Raw genomic sequence first — 22211 nt, forward strand, 5'->3', positions numbered from 1 at the left:
AGAGATATGTAAACAGGCAGAATACAGCGCTGCGGTCGGCAACGCCTGTATAAGACGACAAGCGTCTGGCGCAGTTGTTATCGAGAAACGTGGGTTTCAACGTGGTTTATAGTCGGCGCACGTACGATAGGAAACAGCATCTCCGAGATATCGATGAAGTCGGGATTTTCCCGTACTACCATTTAACGAGTGTACCGTAAATATCAGGAATCCCGTAAAACACCAAACCTCCGACATCACTGCGGCCAGAAAAAGATCCAGCAAGAACGGGACCGACGACGACTGAAGAGAATCGTTCAACGTGACAGAGTCGCAACCCTGCCGCAAACTGCGGCAGATTTTAGTGCTGGGCCATCAGCAAGCGTCAACGTGCAAACCATTCAACGAATCATCATCGATATGGGGTTTCGAAGCCGAAGGCCCACTCGTGTACCATTGATGACTGCACGACACAAAGCTTTACGCCTCACCTGAGCCCGTAAACACCGACGTTGGACTGTTGATGACTGGAAAAGCGTTGCCTGGTCGGACAAGTCTCGTTTCAAATTGTATCGAGCGGATGGACGTGTACGGGTATGGAGACAATCTCATGAATCCATGGACCCTGCATGTCAGCAGGGGACTGTTCAAGCTGGTGGAGGCTGTGTAATGGTGTGGGGCGTGTGCAGTTGGAGTGCTATGTGATCCTTGATACGTCTAGGTACTGCTCTGAGAGGTGACACATACGTAAGCATTCTGTCTGATCACTTGTATCCATTAATGTCCATTGAGCATTCCGATGAACTTGGGCAACTCCAGCAGGAGAATGCGACACACCATACGTCCATGATTGCTACAGAGTGGCTCCAGGAACACTCTTCTGATTTTAAACACTTCCGCTGGCCAGCAGACTCCCAGACATGAACATTATTGAGCATATCTGGGATGCCTTGCAACGCTCTGTTCAGAAGAGACCTCCACCTCTCGTACTCTTACGGATTTGTGGACAATCCTGCAGGATTCATGGTGTCAGTTCCCTCCAAAACTACTTCAGACGTTTGTCGAGTCCATGCTACGTCGTGTTGCGACACTTCTGCGTGCTCTCAGGGGCCGACACGATATTAGACAGGTATACCAGTTTTTTTGGTTCTTCAGTGTAATTTGTGCACGCTCTGCCGAACGCGTGCGTGAAATTCCGCCCTAAGTCATTTTGTTTGTAACTGGAAACAAATCGACACTTTTCGTTGACGCTGGGCATCGAATGAAACATGTAATCGGCACTGTTTTTGTGGACCGACTCGATCTACACAAAAGAAAAAAGAAATTGAAAATATCTGCCGAAACACCAATCAAAAAGTATCCCGACTAATCTTAGAGAGACGCCTTGTATACAGATTCTGATTACAGCGTATATTAGGAAATGGATCTGTGGATCTGTTTCGCAACTACTGGAGTTAAATTAAACTACCTAAATACTCATGCGCATGACTTATTCTATCAGGCAATTATTTAGGAAAGATATTCCTGTTATAAATGAACTGAATTTTCTTTCTCGCTAGTACAAATGTAGTCCATGCTGCTAGATGAGAGATTATAGATGTAGCCATCTGTTTTACACTGATACATTGTAACATTTCACATATGATTAACGTCGTACAATTATTTTACTCCCCTTGAAATGGGCAGTTACATGAGAATGTATGGAAATTATTGCTCAGCGGCTGGACGAAAACACAAGGATGAGGATTTATCTTGTGGTAATATTATTAATGTGATAGTAACTCTGCGTGTTACGTTTTCACGACTAAATCCAATTAGATGAAATTTGATCTGCAGAAGACTACAATCTTTAGGTAGAATATAGGCTACTTTAGAAAGTATATAGTTCAAGATAATTATGGATCTGAAGAATGTGACGCGAATCAGGGAAAAATATTTACGCTTTGGAAAAGCTATTTACTCTTTCACTTTTGAACTTTGTGAAACATATTTCTGAAAATGCATTCATTAGCTGGTATGTACTAACGTAGTAAATACATTGCTCATACAGTCGTCACTCCATACACACTAATGTTATAAATGCTAAAGTAAATATGTCTCTTACGTTTTCGCGACGAAACCCAGTCGAATTAGCTTCAACCCTAAGGAAGGACATAGGCCCCTTTAGAAAGTTGTGTTATTTTTTGTGTATTATTATTATTTTTAAATTTGGTTTACGTGAATAGGATGCAGACGACATTTGTGCGGAGGTGGGCGACTCTGGGTGTTTATACATAGGTTAAGTGCGAATCCAATCTTTGCTTGTAGTGCATCTCCTAGCGAAACTGGACAGTTTTTAAGACGAAAGGTTATGGAGATACAATAGTTAAATCCGACGGTGAGCCCGAGAACCGCATTCAGAGTAATTAGTTCAGGGAAGCCTTAAGAAACATATTATTAATATGTAAGTCTGCAGGCTTTCGTGGCCGTTGTCACTGAAGTTAAAATCTTCTGGGTTATTAGGCCGCGTCATGTTTCTTTCTAAAATGTTTTAGAAGAAACATGAAGCGGCCTAATAACCCAGAAGATTTTAACTTCATATTATTAATATTATTTATTTTACGATGTGTCTCGCAAACGTAAGATTTAGTGCATATTTCCAAGAGATTTCGAGCTGCGAAAGTTATTCGAACCCAACAAGGCTCGCAGCAGTCTCAGATCCGTGGTAATTTGGATGCAGTACGTCATGCGGCCTTAAAAGCTAGAGAAACATTAGAACAGTCACAAGCCCGCCACATTTTAGACGCTGAGATTAACGGTCTCTTATAGCTTCTGAGACGTTCAAAGATTCAAAACGAGGGCGTCATTTAAATGCTATACGACAGAGAGATGTGGTAGGCGTAGGTACATATACAGTGTGGTAGGCTTTTAGTGAGGCCGCATTTGATTGTGATCCATAACTACGCCGTTATATAACCAGATATTTATAAATTACTAGCTTACTTGTTCACAGTCACCCATCATCACAAAACTATGGTTTTGCGAGTGCAGCCGAGGTTAACAGACAGTCCGTTAGAAAACGGTTACAGGGAGAACATTCTTACGACGCCACGTAGCATCCGGAAGGGCTGATGGAGGTACAGTATCTGGCCAGCGCTGTGTGTGCAGAGACATCAAGGCGAAAATACTCATGGTGCCACGTGGCGCCCGCACGCCACTGCTGCTGAACAAAATAAGAATGGATATCGTTAACCGCCAGTCTTGCGTTTATGTAACTGATTGACTTACGTAATATGGTTCAAATGGTTCAAATGGCTCTGAGCACTATGGGACTCAACTGCTGAGGTCATTAGTCCCCTAGAACTTAGAACTAGTTAAACCTAACTAACCTAAGGACATCACAAACATCCATGCCCGAGGCAGGATTCGAACCTGCGACCGTAGCGGTCTTGCGGTTCCAGACTGCAGCGCCTTTAACCGCACGGCCACTTCGGCCGGCTACTTACGTAATACTTTTTGCTGTGTCAGACCAAGGGTTTCATTGTAATTAATATTTGGATTGAATAGAAATGTTTAAAGAAATGGTAGTCAAGAAAATACGGCGAGCAGTGCTTGTAATGTCTGTTTCAAAATATACGAGTACTTCAAATGTATTCCAACAATCTACTATTCCGATTCGTAGCTTAAAAGTTGTAATGTGGAATAGTAACGAACTGTGACAATTGCTATGAAGTGTAATATGCAGCGCACGATTTTTATTTAATGTGGAAAAATAATTACGAAGAGAAAGAAAATATTTAGTCATTCGAACCACTAGAATCTCTGAGGGAAGTGGAACTTTAGATTTCGTGTAGGAAAGAACTTTAACCAGAATGCAGTCAGATTATTGTTTATGGACATCAGAATTAAGGGGATTTTCACCTGAACCAAAGATTTTAATAATTTCAGAAGCGCTCAGGATCTGTAATAAAAAAGCACTCCATCTTCAGGCCACGAGTGGCCTACCGGGACCATCCGACCGCCGTGTCATCCTCGGTGGAGGATGCGGATAGGAGGGGCGTGGGGTCAGCACACCGTTCTCCCGGTCGTAAGATGGTATTCTTGACCGAAGCCGCTACTATTCGGTCGAGTAGCTCCTCAATTGGCATCACGAGGCAGAGTACACCCCGAAAAATGGCAACAGCGCATGGCGGCCCGGATGGTCACCCATCCAAGTGACGACCACGCCCGGCAGCGCTTAACTTAGGTGATCTCACGGGAACCGGTGTATCCACTGCGGCAAGGCCGCTGCTGCTCAGTATCTGTAATGCGTGAGAGGGTAGAATAAGAACGTTCCTTAATCACCTCGCCGTAGGCAGTAACGCCACAACACACAGTTTTGACTTACTGCAGTTAAGTATCGGCTTCACTCTTAAGTTATTGCCTGTGCTTGAACTGAAATATGTTTGCTCATAATGAAATGATAATTAAATGGACACCCTAGCTGCAAGCAGGCGTTGATATACTTCATTGGGGACATGTTGAAAATGTGTGCCCCGACCGGGACTCGAACCCGGGATCTCCTGCTACATGGCAGACGCTCTATCCATCTGAGCCACCGCGTGCACAGAGGATATTGCGACTGCAGGGACTTATCCCTTGCACGCTCCCCGTGAGATCCACATTCCCAACATGTCCACACCACTACATTCGTAGTGCGCCTAATAGATGTTTGCCCATCATACTCATTACTCGTGGCAGATTAATCTACCAAGTCCCGTACGAGTTCGGGCATAGCGTGTGCGTTCGCACAAGAAGGTCAATGGCCGGGAAGCCATATTTTTAACTATATATGACGGTAGTATCTGTTCCCGAAAGAAAAGGAGTAATGAGTATGATGGGCAAACATCTATTAGGCGCACTACGAATGTAGTGGTGTGGACATGTTGGGAATGTGGATCTCACGGAGAGCGTGCAAGGGATAAGTCCCTGCAGACGCAATATCCTCTGTGCCCGCGGTGGCTCAGATGGATAGAGCGTCTGCCATGTAAGCAGGAGATCCCGGGTTCGAGTCCCGGTCGGGGCACACATTTTCAACATGTCCCCAATGAAGTATATCAACGCCTGCTTGCAGTTAGGGTGTCCATTTAATTACCATTTCATTTCTAGCAAAGCTGCATGGTCATCCACGGTAACTGTTCTTTCGGGAACAGATACTACCGTCATATATGTTTGCTCATAGTAGACTGTTCTCGGCGAGGCAGTGTTCATGATGAAGTGCACACATGCCCACGGCACACAACAGAAGAAGCTACAGACAACTTCCAAGGTATGCCGACTCTCCTAGCAAGATCAATCGGCTGCTCTCTCGCCTGCTGAGCATTTTTAGAACGTGGTGGGGCGTTGTAGGATGTTATTTTCGCTACTGCAGCAGTAGGCAACTGCGCGAATGCTGGCAACAGATGAAGATATGATGGACCATAATCTCCCAAGAAGACATCTCATACATGTATTATCATTTCCACGCACGACTGCCCAGAAACTAGAAGAGGTTGTCGGTGCAGCTGTGATCAGAACTGCTCGACTGTGTTAGGCTTGTATCTCCCAAGCCTGTTAGAGTGTGTAAATTATCCGCTCTCTGAATTATGTAAAACTATATTTGTCAGATCAGTGAACGACTGCAATCAATTCATTTATAAACAGTTGGGAGACGTTTTACATCAGTGATGAATCTTATCTTTAAAGGCTGAAACAGTAGTCAAGCTAACTGTAGCCACGTACATTCTCTCCGAGAGTAAGCGAAAAGCCAGGAATGAAGAGCACAGTCGCTGCAACATAGTCTGTCGCGGCACACGCAATTCCACTTGTCAAACGCGACGACAATGGGTAATGGTCACTTCACAACAGTTCCCGCAAACGTAACGTAGTTTTGACATCACGTCCAATATTGACGACTGCATGATCGGCTATCGACTTTGTGACGAGGAAGAATACGAATGTTATTGCTCATCGGTTCGCTCGCACCAATTTAAGCTGTCCTGTTAGGTTCCTGCCTAACCACATACACTGACATTGCTAATCATTTATTTCATCCTTCGTTCTCAGATCAGAGTGAATGTAAGTAACAGCCAATATTGAAGAACACACCTTTATTACATTTATAAGAAAGCAACAGAACGTATTAACACGAAAAAGAAACTGCATGTGAAGGGATGAAAACCAACAACTTTCGATTCCAGAAACCACGAAGTTATTAATTACGCAAGAATTTAACCATGTGATGTTTAACTCCGGTCTTTGATTTCATAACTATCTTGAAGGCTTGTATCGTTGAAGCGTTATTAAGTGACATTTCATGAGAATGCTGATGTGTTTGTGATAAATTTTCATTGCGCTGTCTCATTGAAACAGCATACTGCAAATTATGAAACAACTGTGTTTCATACTCAGTTTCTAAAAGTTTGACGATATTAACTCACTCTTAAGAGAGCAGTCTTATATGAAGGCATTAATCGTCAATAAATCGTTACATGACATTTTATTACAGCAATAATTATAATAAATCATTCCAAGAATGACGTGTTTTTGCAAATCTCTGGCATGCGCACATGAAATCTTCTGAGAGGTCCATATGGAATGCTAATGAAAGTCCATAGCTGATCATGCAGCCGTAGATATTGTGTGTGACGTCAAAATAACGTCTCTTTTGCGATAATTATTGCGAAACGAGCATTACCTGACCACAAAATATAGCAGATGATGGCAGATAACTATGATGTGTCGCTATAAGGCTACTCATGCTATGTAGGTATTCTCCAAGACAACCTATGACAGCTGTATAACTTCCTGACAATGAGCATCACCAGTATCAATTATGTATAAGATGAGAATAAAGCCTTATTGACGTGGGATAATTCTATCATGGAATACGTTTCCACTTTTCCACAAGTGTCTTGTTTGTTCATGTAAAGTTATTTGATTTCACTCTACACCTTGCTGGCTATATTTCCATACATGTCTCTGCCTCATCCTAAACTCTTACCTTTCCACTTGCCTATTAATTCGCCTTCCGGTCCCTTCCCAAGACTCCCAACATCCTGTAGTGTGAGACACATGAGGCGAGATTTGGGACAAATAAAGGGACAGTTAATTAAATTGAAATTTGATAGTTTGTTTGAAAAATAGCTTACTGACCAGTAGAAGCTTAAATTTGCCAAACGACGCTCCCGAGATGAAATAGACGAAAATTAACTACTGTTATTCATTACTTAAATAGCTATAACTGGATGATTTAAATTTAAATGTAATTACCGTCAGTATTTTTTTTTTGTCTTGATGTTGACCAATTAGGATGACGCAACAACTTCATTTCCGCTCGTTTCCATGTTGTTTTATATTTTCCCAGTATTTATTCATCTTCTCTCCATTTTATCTTTTTGCTTTCCTCTGAGAAACCTGTTCCCGGTTTTTAGTTTGTTATTCTTTGAAAGCGTTTTAGCTTTTGTGTTTTATTCTTAGAAATGTTTGAATTATTTTAAATTCTTTGATGCGGTTTCTTTCAAGCGCTTTTCTTATTTTTGTAATCTACTATATTGTCGACGTTTGTTTCGTTAGCCTATTGTCTTTGATTGCAAATAGGTGTGCAAATGTTCTCTTTGTCATTACTCATGTCTCCTCATTCTTTCTCATTTTCCAACCATCTATGACTACCATTGCATTCGTTATATTTTTAATAATCCGTTTCTATTCCCATTTACCTCTGTTCGCTCCGGCTTAGAATTCGTCGTTTAGCATTTACATGCATGCAAACAATCTTTTATTAACATTGCGGTTTAGAGATTTGTTTTTATACACACATCAAAAAAAGTTCATCACCTCCGAGAGTTCCGGAACATGTACAGAAAATTAGAATAGAGATCAAAATAAACATAATTTCCGCCCTTTTCATTGCTCATGAAAACAACACATTGCACCATACAGCTTGACCTTCAGAGGTGGTGGTCCAGATTGCTGTACACACCGGTAGCTCTAATGCCCAGTAGCACGTCCTCTTGCATTAATGCATGACTGTGTTCGTCACTGTTGGTCCAGGTTGTCCCAATCCTCAACGGCGATTCGGCATGGATCCCTCAGAGTGCTTGGTGGGTCACGTCGTCCATAAACAACACTTTCCAATCTATCCCAGGCATGTTGGATAGGGTTCTAGTCTGGAGAACATGCTGGCCACTCTAGTCGAGCGATGTCATTATCCTGAAGGAAGCGATTCACAAGATGTGCACGATGGGGGTGCGAATTGTCATCCATGAAGACGAATACCTCTCCAATATGGTGGAATGACTGGTGCTGATAGGCTGTCGGACACCCTCCGTCTGCTAGGCGCTGCTCATGCATGGTTGTTTACATCTTTGGATGGGTTTAGTGACATCTCTAAACAGTCAAAGGGACTGATATAATATCCACTGTCAACATCTATCTTCATGAGTCCCGTGAACTGGGGTAATGCAAAACTTTTTTTGCTGTATGTAGATATGCATTCCTTGTTGTAGAAATCTTTTTGTCACGCGACAGGCTCTTTCCATTTTCTTAACTACATCGTAATTCTTTGTAGTCCATTGTGTTGTATAGTTTTCCAAGATGGACTGCAGTCATGTGCGTGTGAGCTGCGTTTGCATGTGTGTGTGTGTGTGTGTGTGTGTGTGTGTGTGTGTGTGTGTTTTTAACGAAGGCCTTACTGGCCAAAAGCTTTATTTGTGACAGTCTTTTTGTTGTGCCTATCTGAGATTCAGCACCTCCGCTATATGGTGAGTAGCAACTTCCCTCATCATAGTATTGTTCAGAGGATTTTTTTTTTGAGTAACTGCTTCTGTCAGCTTTCCTAAATGTATTGCTAAATCGTTTGCGAAAGCCAGGCGGCTTAGCGGTTTATCATAAATCCATTTATTAGACCAGTTTTATGATTATTTTTCAGCTCCAAATTGCAGATCTTCGCAATATATTTCTAAGATGCAGTTCAAGAGTAAATATGATAAGACATCCCTTTTTTGTAAGTTTTTATTTAAAATGGCTGAAACACTCCCACAAATTTAGTTTTATATAGTAGGTTTATTAAAAGTTCACGAATTATCTTTATAATTTTGCCTTAATACCAAACTGCCTAAGATTTTGTCCATTTTTATCTGTCTATAGGATGAAATACATTCTCTAACTCAACAGATAATACTGTCATTACTATTAATTGGCGTCAAGATGGCGGTAACCGCTAGATAAGCTCTTGCGCATCAGGATGACTTCTTCAACGGAAGAATGTCTATTCTAGGTCGTATTTGGGTTTAAGAGCAGCCAGGCACTGGTGACTTAACAGATCAGTGGAATGATTTCACACCTCAATTATGAACAAAAAAGACTAGTTCTTAGTAGGAAGGTCCATTTGGGTGCCAACTACGATAGTATGCTGTTTCCTTGTCTTCAAATAGTAGGCCTACCCAGCAGGATAACTCGGCGTCTCTTGTGTCAGTTTCCTGGGTCTTTGGGTCCCATGTCGGCGAGATACTGAAAGATCACGTTCACAGAAGATCACTTAGAGCCTCTAACATAGACCTCGACGATTACGTTTCACCATTTCATTCACGATCGAAAAGTGAACTCTGGCTACACGCCGAAGTACTGCCACCTACACTACAGGCCTACACCAACAACATACCGCCATATTCCTCTGTCGCTTCCCATTGCTCGATTCCCTTCTTTCGGCATTCTTCCCCGACATCAGAGAGCAGTCGAGAATCAAACTTGTCAACCGCAGCCGGGGTATGGTTCATTTCTTAACCGACCGAGGCTGACTGTGCCTGTGGAGAGACAGGGATCCCAGAGAATACACGCTTCTGTACTGCGCTCGCTGGTAGGAGGGAAGACGTCTGGCACACTCACTCGGAGAAATAACACAATCACTTACAGAGTAGACCTGGAGGACAGACCTCACCGGCTGTAGAGGCAGAATACACGAATTTGCTTGTAGCGACAAGCGTGTCGGCAGCAACGAGCACAGGCTACGAATGAGTCCACAGACAGTGCTAGCGAGGCAGGCGACTTTAGTAATGACTGCAGACCTGAAGACAGTCGCACAGGCCAAGTGGGACCAACATGCCGTAACAAAATGTGAATTGCTAAAACTGGCTAGGTGATACACTGGAATTTCAACTACTAATGAAGTGCAGTTGTACAGGGTGTTTAAAAAAGAATGACCTAATTTTGGACGGTGATAATTATAAAAACGTGGGAAGTGCCTGCAAAGAAATGTGTCTTGTTTGATTGGGCGTGGCCTAGAGTTTGAGAAAATTGCCGTTAGGTGTCAGTCAGTGCTTCTCCTCACTTTGCAGTCAGTCAGAAGTAAGTTGGCGTCCAGTCAACAGAGCCCGTTTGGTGTGCTGCACTTTACAAAGATTGAGTGAGTGATTTCGGTCCAGCGTGCTTTTCTTCTGCGTTTCGACATCGAACCGCCTTCACTCAAAAACATACTTCTTTGGTATCGCCAGTTTGAAGAGATAGGGTGTTTATGCAAATGTAAGACTCCAAATCGACTTCGCATTTCTGATGACTTAGTGAAAAAAAATTCAGGAAACGTTTGAGCGGAGTCCACGGAAATCAATTCCGCCGCGTAAGCTGAGAAATGCCAAACGGGTAATATGCGACATGTACAAGAGCCAGGGGGCAACAATAAGTGTGGAAGACCAAGAACGAAGTGCTAGGATTAAAAAGGGTGTATGTATAAGGGATGCAGCTTCCGCCCCTACTGTTGAGCTAATACATCGAAGAAGCAGTGACTGAAATAAAAAGAAGATCCAAGAATGGAATTAAAATTCAACGTCAAAACATATATCAGTGATAAGATTTACTAATGACATTGCTATCCTCAGTGAAAGAGAACAAGAATTAGAGGATCTGCTGAATGGAATGGACAGAATAATTGGTGCAGAATATGGACTGAGAGTAAATCGAAGAAAGACGAAAGTAATGAGAAGTAGCAGATATGAGAACAGCAAGAAACTTAACATCAGGGTCGATGGTCAAGAAGTAGATGAAGTTAAGGAATATCTGATAGGAAGGCAGCAAAACAACCAACGACGGATAACATAGCTCTTAATTTGCGGAAGAAATTTCTGAGAATGTACGTTTGGCACACAGCATTGTATGTTAGTGAGACATGTAAAACCGGAAAAGAAGAGAATCGAAGCATTTAAGATGTGGTGCCACAGAAGAATGTTGAAAAATTATGTGGACTTGCAACGTAAGGAATGAGATTCTGCGCAGAATCGGAGAGAAAAGGAATATATGTAAAACACAGACAAGGGGAAGAGACAGAATGACAGGACATGTGTTAAGATATCAGGGAATGACTTCCATGTTACTAGAGGGAGCTGTAGAGGTTGAAAACTGTAAAAACATATCCAGTAAATAATTGAGGACGTATGTTGCAAGTGCTACTCTAAGATGAAGAGGTTGGCCTTTGAGAGGCATTCGCGCTGGGCCGCATCAAACCAGTCAGAAGATTGGTGACTCAAAAAAATAAATAAATAAATAAATAAATAAATATTCGCCTCCTACAGGTCCATCTAAAACCATGGAAGTTACTCCCTGATGTCTTAACACACGTCCTATGATCTTGCTCCATTTTTTTTTGGCAATCTTTCCCTCACCATCCTTTGCACGCCATTTCTGAATAGAAACTCCTCATGTCTTATCTCATCAGTCTACTACATTTCCAGCCTCCTTCTGTAGAAGTACATCTTAAACGCTTTAAGTCTCTTCTTTTCCTCCTTCTCCATAGTCCATACGTTAATTCCACACAGTGCTTTACTCTTAACCCATGTCGTATATTTCTTCGAAGCCTATGGTTGATACTAGTAAATTTCCTTACGCAATGAACGCCCTCTTTGTCTGTGCGGATCCGGTTGTTACATCATCCGTACTTCATGAGTCATGACCTATTTTGCTTTCAACGTAGCAGTGTTAATTCACTTCATCTACTGCTCGATCTTGAATTATAAGTTTAGCACTGCTCTCTTTTCTCCTTTTTTTTAATACTGTCGCCTTTCTTTAGTTTACAACCAATCCATCTTCTGTGCTTGTCGGACGAATCCACTCAATACTTCCTGTAATTCTTTCTCACTTTCGCAGAGGGCTCCAGCAACATGAATGAAGATTATCACTGATTCCTTTCACCTCAGATCTAAAAACCTGTTTTGAGCCTTTCAACAGCTAGTGGCATGATGCAACTTCTCCAGCACTACGGCATGGGCTCCTCATCATCACTTTCAACAAAATAGGTCTTAAAACTCTTCTTATAACAAATGGAAAAAACTAATTGCAACACGCTCCATTACAACCTTTTGTAATACTACATGTATGTATGTAATGTGTGTGTGTGTGTGTGTGTGTGCGCGTGTGTGTGTGTGTGGGTGGGTGGGTGGGTGTGTCTGTATGTGTGTTTGAGTGTGTGCACATATTGAACAGTAGGGGAGACAGACCGCTCCTTTGTCGTACCCCCTTTCCAACCTGAGGACTTTCCTGTTAGTATTCCAGTCTCATTGTCCTCTTATACCTCTTATTCCTGTTGTACGTTACTAACACTTCCCTTTATATTCTACCTATTCTTCTAGCGATTTGAAACATCTTTTCTTGGTCGAAAAAGCACAAGGAAGTGTCATGATTTTTCTTACGTCTTGCAACTATTATCAGGTATTTTAGCCACGAGAGAACACATTTTAGTTTCCCTGTAAATGCCGGCACGGTTTTACCCCTCACGACAAATAGCTGTGTGAAGACTTGCTAGCAATCAACACTCATTGCATGTTCTGGGTTTCTTCAGGCTGATAATGAACCGACGCGTCTGTCAGCCTGAAAAGAAAAGTGAAGCATTCTGGAAGAACATACACGTACACACCGTAGACAGATGAGTACAGCTGCAATTCTCTGCTACATGTAGAATGGTCCCCAGTTTGTATTAGAGTTGTTCGTGTTTAATGTTGTTACCAGACCTGGTAGAGTACCTAAAGGACGTGAACAGCGTCATATGTTGAGTGGTCAGTGTGAAGGACACGGAATTGCCAAGTAGTGGGGTGAGACAGCGTTTTCACTACCTGGCAGAGTTTGGAAGTGGCCCCGTCGTTGGTCCCATTTGGCCAGCTTTGTGAGTCACTTGGATGTGACAGTGATCCGGTGTTGTAGTGCACGGGGCAGACGTGCTAGTCGTCGGCCACGTGTGACAACCGCAAGGAAGGATCACCGTGCTGTGCAGCAAGCATATCATAACCCCTTCGCGTCTGCACCTGCCGTACGAGAACAAGTAATCGGCTCCTCGTAACATTTCGCACCACTGGCCCGAGACTAGCAACAGCCGGACTACGGGATTACCGTCCCATAAACGACAGCTTTGGTAGTGGTGCCTGGCAAGGAAGCATCGACTGGCGTCGCATTGTAATCAGCAACCAGTCACAGTTCTGCACTGTCGTAGATGACTGTCGATGACTATGGATTTGCCTTGGAGAGAGGTCTCTCATTCTTCCAATGTTTCGCAGAAACACAGCGGTGTTATTGCTGGCGTCATGGTGTGGGCAGCCATCGGCTATGACTTCAGGTCGCAGGTGGTAATTTGTCTCTTTATCTATTACAGTTACTACAAGTTCCTGTCAAGTGATTAATGTTACATTACAGTTAAGTCTATTTCCGAGTGCATTACAATAATGGATCATGTTGCTGCTGGCTTAATACAATGCTGCAACATGAGAGTGATATTACAACTTCAATACATGATAATGCGCGCCAGCATTACTAATTACCCGCAGCGCTTTTCGAGCTACAACAACAGCTACTACTACAACTAGAACATCGCTAAGCTAATAGTACGGCTGGTAATGACTGAGTACTCTGAGAGCACAACGGTACGCCATGAACATCGTGCGTCATCACGTGTTCATCTCATGCTGCAGTGTCCTGGTACCGTCTTCCTAAAGGACAATGCTCAGGGCCGGCCGGAGTGGCCGAGCGGTTCTAGGCACTACAGTGTGGAACCGCGCGACCGCTACGGTCGCAGGTTCGAATCCTGCCTCGGGCATGGATGTGTATGATGTCCTTAGGTTAGTTAGGTTTAAACAGTTCTTAGTTCTAGGGGACTGATGACCTCAGAAGTTAAGTCCCATAGTGCTCAGAGCCATTTCTGAACAACGCTCATCTACACGTGGCTATGAACTGTATGCATGGTGTAAGTTCGGAGGATTCCACGGCCGGTGGCATTTTGGATAAAATAATTTTTTGTACTAGGCGACATCGTTGTTAACTGCTAAAGCAATTAAACTGCCGACGTTTCGACCGACTTGCTGCGGTACTCTTCAAAAAATGGCTCTGAGCACTATGGGACTTAACATCTATGGTCATCAGTCCCCTAGAACTTAGAACTACTTAAACCTAACTAACCTAAGGACATCACACAACACCCAGCCATCACGAGGCAGAGAAAATCCCCGACCCCGCCGGGAATCGAACCCGGGAACCCGGACGTGGGAAGCGAGAACGCTACCGCACGACCACGAGCCGCGGGCGGTACTCTTCAGGGCAGTTCACTCGTACCCTCAGGAGGACCGCAGCATGTGGGTCGAAACCCCGGAAATTTAGTTGTTTAGTAATTTACAATGACCCTGCCCAGAACCCAGGTACTCCTGTGTCCATCAAGAGCCCCAGATGTGTCCGCGATAGGTCACGTGTCGAACCGAACTGGGACGTCATCTCCATCCCAATGACAATGTCGAACGTATCAAGGATCAGTTACAATATATGAGCGCCAGCTCGCCTCAGAAGAGGATACGTCAGCTTTATGACACCCTTCCCAAACGAATAAGTGCATACATCCAGGTCGGAGGGCGTGCGGCGTCATAATGATAGGCCGGCTCAAAGAAGCAAGTTATTTATTTTTATTCGGGTTTGTTTCACTGAAATAACATCACATACCCTCTTAATTCGTGGAGTTTCATTTCTTATAACCTCTCCTATTCCGGTAGCTTCACTTTTTTTTTTATCAGGCAGTATAGTTCGGTTTGTGACGATTGTTTTTATGTAACGGACGCAAACAGCCCACATCCTCAGCATCTCACTGGGTAATAACGCTAGACGAATTGACGCTGGCCGGCCTGCTGAAACGGCGCGAAACGGACGCGCCTGGGCGTGGGCCGGCCGGCTGCCTGGAGCACTATTCTCGGCCCGTGTGCGGCGCCGTACGTCTCCGTTACGACCCATAAAACAGGGGGAGCGCCTGTCTGCCCCTCCCCCTCTCCCCTCCTCCCACCAGACGTGGAATACCCCACCAGGGCACACGAGACGGCAGGCGTCACCCTGCCCTAACCGCGTGGAGACGGATAAAATACGAGACGCTGCTAAGCGAACACGTCCTTCAGCCGTGTCCCCTTTCGCAGACACTTGAAGTTCAAGATTGCGACAAGAAAACGACACTCCATTCTGCACGGATACAAGGGAAAAAAACAGCAAATGCACCACCACGTTGCCTTACAGTTGGAGCGAATGGTTCTCAGATACAAAGATGTGAAAATGTTGACGAAATACAGGTTGATCATTCCCATGGACTTTTATCAACACTTCCGCGTAACATAAACTCTTAAGACAAAAATGCCACGCACCACGAAGGAATTATCCGAATGGGATGGAAATCGGTGGATGTGACATACATGTACAAACAAACAAATGATTACAATTTCAGAAAAAACTGGATGATATATTTAAGAGAAAGAGCTTCACAAATTGAAAAAGTCAATAACGCGTTGGACCAGCTCCGGCCCTTAAGCAAGCAGTTATTCGGCTCGGCAGTGGCTTATAGAGTTGTTGGATGTCTTCCTGAGAGATACGTGCCAAATTTTGCCTAGTTGGCGCGTTAGATCATCAAAAATCCCGAGCTCGTTGGAGGGTTCTGCCCATAATGCTCCATACGTTCTCAACTGGGGAGAGATCCGGCGACCTTGCTGGATAAGGTAGGGTTTGGCAAGCACGAAGGCAAGCAGTAGAAACACTCACCTTGCTGAAACGCAAAACCAAGGCGGAATCCCACGAAGGGCAACAAAACGGGAGCGTAGAATATCGTCGACGTATCTTTGTGCTATGAGGGTGCTGCGTCTGGCAACCAAAGGGGTCCTGCTATGAAGTTAAATGGCATCCCAGACCATCACTTCTGATTCCAGCCAACGTTGTCAGAAGGTTTCTCTAAGTCTACAAGCACTGTAATCTTTTAAAATCAGTCTTATGGTCATTATGACCTCTCGTGTTCCTATATTTCTCCAGACTCCAAACTGATCTTTCCCAAGGCCCACTACTACCAGTTTCTCCATTCTTCTGTAAAGAATTAGTGTTAATATTTTGCAATCATGAATTATTAAAGTAATAGCTAGGTAATTTTCACACTTCTCAGGAAGTGCTTTCTTTGCAATTGAAATTATCACGTTCTTTTTAAAGTTTAATGTTATTTCCCCTGTCTCATTCATACTGAGCATCAGGTGGAAGAGTTTTATCATGGCTGGCTCTCCCAAGGCTGTCATTAGCTCTGGGGAAATATCGTCCATCCCAGAGCTTGGTTTCGACTTAGGTCTTTGAGAGTTCCGTCAAATTCTTCTCGGTGTTTCATATGTTCTATATCATCTTCACCTACGTCCACTTCTCTTTCTGTAATATTGCCTTCAGTTTATTTCCCTTGTACAGATCTTCTATATACTCCTTCCACCTTTCAACTTTCGCTTCTTTGCTTAGAACTGGTTTTCTATCTGAGCTTTTGATATTCAGCTGCTTCTCTTTTCCCCAAAGGCCTCTTTAGTCGCCATCAGGCCTTACCTATCATTTCCCTAGTGATATATGCTTCAAAATGTTTACATTTGTTCTCTAGCAATTCCCCCTTAGCCGTTTTGCAATTACTGAATCTCACTTTGAAACGTGGGTATTCCCTTTCGACTGCTTCATTTGCTACGTTTTTATACTTTCTCCTTTGCTCAGTTAAATTTCATATACTTTGTGGTATCTAAGAATTTCTACTAGGCCTTGTCATTTTGCCTGTTTGAAACGCTGCTGCCTTCACTGTTTCATCTCCTAAAGCCATCTATTCATTTTCTACTGTATTCCTTTCCCCTGTTCTAGTCAACCGTTGCCTAAGGCTCTCCATGAAACTATCAGCAACCTCTGGTTGTTTCAACTTATCCAGATCCCATTTCCTTAATTTCGAACCTTTTCCCAGTTTCTTCATTTTTAATGTGCTGTTCATAACCAATAAATTGTGATCAGAGCCAACATCTGCTCCTTAAATGTCTTACAATTTAAATTCTGGTTTCTAACTCTCTGTCTTATCATTATATAGTCAATCTTAAACTTTTCTGTGTCTCCAGTCCTCTTCCACACATATCATCTTCTTTCATGAGTCTTAAACCAGGTATTAGCGATGATTAAATTATTCTCGGTGCAGATCTCTACAAGGCGGGTTTCTCTTTCATCCCTTCCTCGAGTCCATATTGACCTACTATTTTTCCTTCTCGTCTTCTTCCTACTACCAAATTCCAGCCCACCATCACTATTAAATTCTTGTCTCCTTTAACTATCTGAATAATTTCTCTTATCCTTTTATCTCATCATACAATTTTCAATCTCTTCATCATCTGCAGAGGTACTTGGCACATAAACTTGTACAACTGTAGACTATGTGGGGTATGTGTCTATTTTTGCTACGATAATGAGTTCACTACGCCATTCATAGTAGCTTACCCGCATTTCTATTTTCTTACTCATTATGAAACCCACTCCTACATTACCTCTATTTCATTTTATATTTGTAACCCTATATTCACCTGACCAGACGTCCTATTCCTCCTGCCACCGAACTTCACTTATTCCCACTATATCTAACACCAACCTATCCATTTCTCTTTTTGAATTTCCTAACCTACCTGCCCAGTTATGGGACCTAACATTCCACGCTCCGATCCATAGAATGCCAGTTTTATTTCTCCTGATGACAACATCCTTCTGAGTAGTCCTCGCCAAGAGATCCGAATGGGGGACTGTTTTACCTCAGGAATATTTTACCCTAGAGAGCGCCATCATCAGTTAATCATACAGTAGAGCTGCATGCCGTTTCAGCCGTTCGCAGTACCAGCATAGCAATGCCATTTTGGCTGACGTTACAAGGCCAGATCAGTCAGTCATCCAGACTTTTGCCCCTGCAACTACTGAAAAAGCTGCTGCCCCTCTTCAGGAACTGCATATTTTTCTGCCCTCTCAACAGGTACCCCTCCGTTGTGGTCGCACCTACCGTACGGCTATTTGTGTCGCTGAGGCGCGCAAGCCACCCAACGGATGGCAAGGTCAGTGGCTCATGGGGCTGTTAGCTAGTTATACCTAAATTTCTCTAATTTCAATTATGTCTATTTGCAAAACATGCTTATATAGGTTGAATTCAGTTATTTAATTCCGTAAAAATTACATACACTCCTGGAAATGGAAAAAAGAACACATTGACACCGGTGTGTCAGACCCACCATACTTGCTCCGGACACTGCGAGAGGGCTGTACAAGCAATGATCACACGCACGGCACAGCGGACACACCAGGAACCGCGGTGTTGGCCGTCGAATGGCGCTAGCTGCGCAGCATTTGTGCACCGCCGCCGTCAGTGTCAGGCAGTTTGCCGTGGCATACGGAGCTCCATCGCAGTCTTTAACACTGGTAGCATGCAGCGACAGCGTGGACGTGAACCGTATGTGCAGTTGACGGACTTTGAGCGAGGGCGTATAGTGGGCATGCGGGAGGCCGGGTGGACGTACCGCCGAATTGCTCAACACGTGGGGCGTGAGGTCTCCACAGTACATCGATGTTGTCGCCAGTGGTCGGCGGAAGGTGCACGTGCCCGTCGACCTGGGACCGGACCGCAGCGACGCACGGATGCACGCCAAGACCGTAGGATCCTACGCAGTGCCGTAGGGGACCGCACCGCCACTTCCCTGCAAATTAGGGACACTGTTGCTCCTGGGGTATCGGCGAGGACCATTCGCAACCGTCTCCATGAAGCTGGGCTACGGTCCCGCACACCGTTAGGCCGTCTTCCGCTCACGCCCCAACATCGTGCAGCCCGCCTCCAGTGGTGTCGCGACAGGCGTGAATGGAGGGACGAATGGAGACGTGTCGTCTTCAGCGATGAGAGTCGCTTCTGCCTCGGTGCCAATGATGGTCGTATGCGTGTTTGGCGCCGTGCAGGTGAGCGCCACAATCAGGACTGCATACGACCGAGGCACACAGGGCCAACACCCGGCATCATGGTGTGGGGAGCGATCTCCTACACTGGCCGTACACCACTGGTGATCGTCGAGGGGACACTGAATAGTGCACGGTACATCCAAACCGTCATCGAACCCATCGTTCTACCATTCCTAGACCGGCAAGGGAACTTGCTGTTCCAACAGGACAATGCACGTCCGCATGTATCCCGTGCCACCCAACGTGCTCTAGAAGGTGTAAGTCAACTACCCTGGCCAGCAAGATCTCCGGATGTGTCCCCCATTGAGCATGTTTGGGACTGGATGAAGCGTCGTCTCACGCGGTCTGCACGTCCAGCACGAACGCTGGTCCAACTGAGGCGCCAGGTGGAAATGGCATGGCAAGCCGTTCCACAGGACTACATCCAGCATCTCTACGATCGTCTCCACGGGAGAATAGCAGCCTGCGTTGCTGCGAAAGGTGGATATACACTGCACTAGTGCCGACATTGTGCATGCTCTGTTGCCTGTGTCTATGTGCCTGTGGTTCTGTCAGTGTGATCATGTGATGTATCTGACCCCTGGAATGTGTCAATAAAGTTTCCCCTTCCTGGGACAATGAATTCACGGTGTTCTTATTTCAATTTCCAGGAGTGTATTTCAGTATGTAAGTATAATTACTCGTAAATACGTAAGTCTATTGCAGTTTGGGTTAATATTAATTAATTTCAATGAAATTTGGCACATTATCAGTACACGCCAAACGTTATAAATCACTTGACTTTTTATGTAACCCCCATATAAGGACGACCCTAATGATAGCAGTCAAGCACACACGCAAGCGGTAATAAACAACACCTAGTGACAGGATGCAACCTCTCCAGCACTACGGCATGGGCTCCTCATCATCACTTTCAACAAAATAGGTCTTAAAATTCTTCTTATAAGAAATGGAAAAAACTAATTGCAACACGCTCCATTACAACCTTTTGTAATACTACATGTATGTATGTAATGTGTGTGTGTGTGTGTGTGTGTGTGTGTGTGTGTGTGTGTGTGTGTGTGGGTGGGTGGGTGGGTGGGTGTGTCTGTATGTGTGAGTGTGTGTGTGCATGTGTGTGTGTGCGTGTGTGGGTGGGAGGGGGGGTGGGTGTGTGGGCAGGTGGGTTTGTGGGCAGGTGGGTGGGTGCGTGTGTGTGTGGAGTGTAGTGTAATGATTGTGTTGAATGATAACGATGATGACGAAAGATGGGAGACGGTAAAATGCAGTACCAGCACATTGCTTCACGAATAGCACCAAGGGGGCCACCAAGCGTAACATTCCCATCTGATGGAAGGAGCATTTGGAGCAGAGAGGGTCCTCAACAAGCTGTATAGTGCATAAATAGCGTCACGTGGGAAAATGTTTAGTCGTTATCATATACAACAGCTCGCTCATCGCGGTGGGAAGGAAGGGCGAGTGTATGTTACTCCACACCCGCTTTCAGCCAACCGCTAGATGTCGGCGTTCAATCATATTAGCAGTAAAAATCTTTGGTTCTAGGCGGCCACGTGATCGGTAGAACATCCAGCACATAACTCATATCGACCAGATAGGTGTGAATGTGACGTGGTGGCGGTGCGATACGTCCAACATGAATCAGCAGCCAGAGAGTTGTGAACAAATCAATGAGGATTTGCAGAAAATAAATGCATGGTGTAATGACAGGCAGTTATCTCTCAATATTAGTAAGTGTAACCTACTGCGTATAGCATGGCGAAAATCCCCATTAACGTACAAAATAAATGACCTGTCTTTGGAAGCGGTGACATCCGTCAAGTATCTGGTTGCGACTATTCGAAATGATCTCAAATGGAATGATCAGATTACACAAGTAAAGGGAAAGGCGAACTCTAGATTGCGGGTTATTGGCAGAATCCTGAAACGATGCAGTCCTTCAACAAATGAAATTGCTTGCAATACGTTAGTTAGTCCAGCCTTATTGTTCGCCTCTATGGGACCCTTACCAGTTGGGTCTGATTCAAGGTATTGAGAAGGTCCAAAGAACAACGGCAAGATTCGTGATTGGCACATTTAGCCATTGCGAGAGCGTTAAAAATCTCATAGAAAGTCTGAAGTGCGATACACTTGCAGATAGACGACGAGCTAAACGGAAGGGGCTGCTCACTAAATTCCGAAATCCGATCTTCGCATAGAGTGTAGAGCATATATTGTTATCACCAACTTTCAAGTCGCGCAATGATCACCATTCAAAGATAAGGGAAATTAGAGCTCGTACTGAGGCGTTCAGACAGTCGTTTTTCTCTCGTGCGATCCGCGAGTGGAACAGAGGGAGGAAAATATGAATTTGACGCGAATTGTGCCCTCCGCCACATACCGCTTAGTGAGACGCCACCTCCTCAGTCAGTGTGCCCTGTTTGAAACACGTAGGTGATGCATTGTCAACAGAAAGAGAGGGCGCCCGCTATTTTGCACGTTTATCATCACAATCACCCCCTCCCCTCTTATGTGTGGGCACCGCCAGTGTCTCATAATGGGTCTTGAACAGCCTAACATCACTGACGAAATGATCAATGTGTGTGTAATGGTTAAGTCAAGTTTTCGAAAGGTATGAAAACGAACTTGGGCATGGATCATAATAAGTAGTCTGCGATACGTGGCTGCTGCTGTATGCTACGGGTTCCCATGGAAGATCACTCCCAAGCATTTCGTCGCTGGGATCGTGGTAACGGGCACTGGCAAACTGAAGGTCAGTCCTCTGCCCACATCCACGTTGTGTGACGTCCAGGGGTTGATATAGTTGCTGCCACCTCGCCGTAGCGCTGAAGCCACGCGTTCGCCATAGATACATCTTTTGCCAAGCTCGTCAAGAAAACTACAGGTACAACATTTAAAATACATGTTGCAGAATGTCCTCCAAACGCTGACTGAGACCATGAAGTGCACGCTCAAGGGCGATGGCGAGAAGAACAGCTGACAAAGGGCAACCT

The 22211-nt window shown here is 44.4% G+C and overlaps 1 non-coding gene across 1 annotated transcript; it reads left to right on the plus strand.

Moving 5' to 3' along the window:
- The first annotated feature begins 4948 nt into the window (after positions 1-4948).
- Trnat-ugu (transfer RNA threonine (anticodon UGU)) lies at positions 4949-5023 on the plus strand. Its single transcript has one exon. It is a non-coding gene; the product is annotated as a tRNA-Thr (tRNA).
- The last annotated feature ends 17188 nt before the right edge of the window (positions 5024-22211 follow it).

The sequence above is a fragment of the Schistocerca nitens genome, chromosome 9 (assembly GCF_023898315.1).
Source record: "Schistocerca nitens isolate TAMUIC-IGC-003100 chromosome 9, iqSchNite1.1, whole genome shotgun sequence".
NCBI classification, from domain to species: domain Eukaryota; kingdom Metazoa; phylum Arthropoda; class Insecta; order Orthoptera; family Acrididae; genus Schistocerca; species Schistocerca nitens.